This window comes from Scyliorhinus torazame, chromosome 19 (assembly GCF_047496885.1).
Source record: "Scyliorhinus torazame isolate Kashiwa2021f chromosome 19, sScyTor2.1, whole genome shotgun sequence".
In the NCBI taxonomy this organism is placed as follows: Eukaryota; Metazoa; Chordata; class Chondrichthyes; order Carcharhiniformes; family Scyliorhinidae; genus Scyliorhinus; species Scyliorhinus torazame.
The window spans coordinates 107014381-107019067 of NC_092725.1; positions in this window are offsets into that span (position 1 = coordinate 107014381).

Below are 4687 nucleotides of genomic sequence, written 5' to 3' on the forward strand. Positions count from 1 at the left end.
GATTTGGTGCAATGCCACTGGTGTGAATTATGCACGCACACTGCAACCTAAAACAGTTGGAAATCATAAAAAGTGTTAACAAGGCTCAGACAGACCATGAAAGTAGTTAACTTGATAGCTGGAAAGGTTGTGATTAATGTTTTTACACCTTGTGTCTCAGTATCAAATGGCACAGTGCATTTACCCTTGGCGATGCTGTATTTCCGGCTTATAATGACCAAAAATGTGTTAGATTTGATCAATCTGTAAACACTAATTTGATAGAATTACTGAAACATCACAAATCAGTGGAGAGGGGAATGAGAAAGCCTGATCATAGAATAGAATCATAGAGTTTACAGTGCAGAAGAAAGCCATTCGGCCCATCGAGTCTACACCAGCCCTTTGTAAAAGCACCCTCCTTAAGCATCCACCCTATTCCCATAACCCAGTCACCCCACCTAACCTTTTGGACACGAAGGAGAAATTTAGCATGGCCAATCCACCTAACCTGCACATCTTTTGACTGTGCGAGAAAACCGAAGCACCCGGAGGAAACCCACACAGACACAGGGAGAATGCTGCCTGAAAGGGTGGTGGAGGCTGATTCTACAGTAACATTCAAAAGAGAATTGGATGTATACTTGAAAGACAAAATTAGACCGGGCTACAGGGAAAGAGGAAGTGAGTGGAATTAATATATTAGCTCTACCCAAAGAGCTGTCACAGGCAGAATGGGCCTAACGGTCTCCTTATGTGCTGTTTCCTTCTTTGATTTATGAAAGCATTCCGAATGTCTCTAAACCTGGTCCCCTGCTGATAATATGTATCATGCTGTCATCCTGGCTTCTAACCCAAGCTGGAAGGTAACTAAAAAGGGTGAGTTGCACATTGCTCAGTGGCAGGGCTCAAATGAAAAAGGCAACATAGATGCAAGATCGAAGGACCTGTGTGCTGTTTGTTCTGATTCACTGATGTGCTCTTTCACCCAAATGCGAGAATGACATTAAAACGTCTGACTCATTTGATTACTTACTCATTTGATTGCAAATTACATAAATGAACCCGAACATTTATTTTTGGGCTTTTGTAAATCCAAAGATACAGCATCTCCATGAGTAAGTGTCATTTGATTCTGAGCCAGGAGGTGTGGGTATATTTGTCAAAAGTCTTCTCCAGCTACTGAGACAGCTACTTTCATTCCTATTCCACCTCGAATTACCTGTTAATCATTTCAGAACAATACTCTTATCCCTTCACATTATGATCGAGGTAAGGATTTTCAGGACACATTGCCAGGACAGCATAAGGGCTTTTATAAGTCATGTCAGCTTAATTAATTACCTCAAGATTGCGAACTGTATTCAACGGTACTTAGTGCCAAAAATGAGCCACCAAGAGATTCTCATCATTACTGGCTACCTTGCCTCTGACTCACCTGATTCACACCTCAGCGTCTCGTCACTAACAAGGGAGAGCTGCTTTTAAAGGCTCCCTCAGCACTCACTCCCAGTCAATACACAAGCATGGCAGCGGGCAGATCTGCTCCTCGCTTTGGGGGTGGCAACTTCACAAGGCCTCTCAACGTTGTGCATGAGAACCGGGGCACCGTGTTCACCCAAGGGTGTCAGTGGAGCAGGGTCAGCAGTGCCCCCTGGGAGGCAGTGGCAGCAGCTGTCAGAGTGGGCAGCATGACCAGGTGGACCGCCATCTAAAGTAAGAAGACAAACAACTTTCAATGAGCTGCAAGGGTAAGTTACAACCTGTCTCTTGGCATCAATTCCTCCTGCCACCCCTCACATTCCCAAACGGTCCCCTCACAGATCACTGACTGACACCTTGCACCCTCCTCACATCCAATCTTTGTGCTTGTTCCTCAGGATGCCCCGGCACCGCCAGCACAACCCCTTTATGCCACGGTGGCACACTGGTTAGCACTGTTGCCACACAGAGCCAGAAACCCGAGTTAGATTCCTGGCTTGGGCACTGTTGTGCGGAGTCCCCATGTTCTCCCTGTGTATGCGTGGGTTTCCTCCGGGTGCTCCAGTTTCCTCCCACATGTCCAGAAAGACGTGCTTGTTAAGTGAATTGGACATTCTGAATTCTCCCTCAGTGCACCCAAACAGGTGCCAGAGTGTGGCGACTAGGGGCTTTTCACAGTAACTTCATTGCAGTGTTAATGTAAGCCTACTTGTGACATTAATAAACATTATTATGAGGGCAGCGTGGTGGCACAGTGGGTTAGCCCTGCTGCCTCACGGTGCCGAGGTCCCAAGTTCGATCTCGGCTCTGGGTCACTCCGTGTGGGGTTTGCACATTCTCCCCGTGTTTGCGTGGGTTTCGCCCCCACAACCCAAAGATGTGCAGGGTAGGTGGATTGGCCACGCTAAATTGTCCCGTAATTGGAAAAAATGAATTGGGTACTCTAAATTTATTGAAAAAAAAAAGATTATTGTGTCCATGAGCAGTGCCCACACATGCCACATGCTATAGAACCCCCCCAACCCATCTAGCATGCATCTCACAATGCCCTCTCTTTGAGGAGAAGATAGCCCATAATAAATGCGAAAGGGCTGACATGGGGGAAGGGGCGGAGTCCCAGAGATTCGAGTCCTCACCCACTTTGAAGAACAGTCCCTGGAAATCGCTAGGTTGTCCGAGGAGAGAGAAGTCACTGACAGCGAGGTTTGCCTACGCCAGAGAGTTGAGGATCCACTGATCCCTTCACCCAGATCCTGCCTCAAACTGTCATTCATGTCAGACAAAATGATTCCTCCCAATTGTCAATGGCTCCGAGTAGGTATTCAGGGAGCCCAGTGGTGCAGTTCACGTTGAAGACATGGAATCAGCTGAGGAGGCGTTTTAGAGTATAAGGGATGTCGGTGCTAACGCCGCTGTGCGAGAATCATGGGTTTGAGCCGGGGGGATGGATAGTATATACAGGAGGTGGAGGGAAGTGGGGCTGGTCAAGGTGAGGGATTTGTATTTGGAGGAAGTGTTCACCAGTCTGGAGGAGCTAAGGGAGAGGATACAGCTGCCAAGGGGGAGTGAGTTCAGGTATCTACAGGTTAGGGACTTTGCACGAAAGGTCTGGAAGGGGATCCCTAGGTTGCCGGGATACACCCTGCTGGAGCGACTGCTGCTTCCGGATGTGGAAGGGGAGGAAAGAATTGGGGATATATATAAGTGGCTGGGGGAGCAGGGAGGCGAGCGGGTGGTGAAGATCAAGGAGAAATGGGAAACGGAGTTGGGAATGGAGATCAATTGGGGAGTATGGAGTGAGACACTGCGAAGGGTAAACGGGACCTCCTCTGCAAGGATGAGCCTGATACAGTTTAAGGTGGTGCACAGGGTGCATATGACTCGGGCGAGAATGAGTGGGTCCTTTTCAGGGGGTAGCAGATGAGTGTGAGAGGTGTGGATGGGGGCCAACGAATCACACGCACATGTTTTGGGGTTGCGAAAAATTAGGAAGATTCTGGGCGGGAGTGTTTGCAGTCTTAGACAGGGTAGCGGAGGAGGGAGTGGACCCGGACCCTTTGCTGGCGATATTTGGGGTACAGAGAAGCCGGAGCTCATGGAGAGGAGGTAGGCCGATTACTTGGCCTTCGCCTCTCTGATTGCACGGCGACAAATTTTGATGGAGTGGCGGTCGGCATCGTCACCGGGGGTAGCAGCATGATTGGGTGACCTGTATGACTTCCTGCGGTTAGAGAAGATAAAGTATGAGTTAAGGGGCTCAGCGGGGGAGTTTGAGAAAAGGTGGGGAATGTTTATGACCGTGTTTGAGGAGCTGTTCGTCGTGGTGGGGGGGGGCGGGGTGAAACAGGAGAATAATCTGTACAAACTGTATAGATGATTGTTGGGAAGTATGTTTCCCGGGGTGTTTATTTGCTGTAAACTACTTTGATACAAGTTTGCAATAAAATGTGTTTTTTTTAAAAAATGATTCCAGCGGGTCGGAGAATGGCCGTTGGCCGCCGTGAATCCCGCCCCCGCCGGTTGCCGAAGTCTCCGAAGGGAGAAAGGTCGGCGGGGCGTTAATGGCGCCGCTGATGTCGGAGAATGTCACGGGTCTGCACAAGGCAGCCGATTTTCGGCCTGCCGATATTCTCCCTTCCGGATGGGCCGAAGTCCCGTCGACGTGATGACCGTTCACGTCGACGTAAATTAAACCTCCTTTTCATCGGCGTGACCCTGTGCTCCAGGCTCACGCCGACCAGCGTGGAGGTGAGTGACGGCCTGGGGGGTTGGCCGCTGGGCAGGCGATGGCGTGGCCGCAGTCTGAATGTGTGGGGAGAGGTGTGTCTCGGGTTGTGTGTGTGTGTGTGCGGCGGGGGGGTGGTTAGAGTGGGCTGGACTCCGGGGGAGTGCCGGGAGGGGGGTCCGTGCCGGGGAGGAGGATGGGGGGTCCGTGCCGGGGAGGAGGATGGGGGGGTCCGTGCCGGGGAGGAGGATGGGGGGTCCGTGCCGGGGAGGGGGATGGGGGGTCCGTGCCGGGGAGGAGGATGGGGTCCGTGCCGGGGAGGAGGTTGGGGTCCGTGCCGGGGAGGAGGTTGGGCGGGCCCGTGCCGGGGAGGAGGTTGGGGTCCGTGCCGGGGAGGGGGATGGGGGGGCAAGTGAGTTGGTCCACCTGGCCAGGTGCTAGCCTCCAACAGTTGGACCCATGCGGTCCATGCCACCTGGCTGGGGGGAAGGAGGGGATATG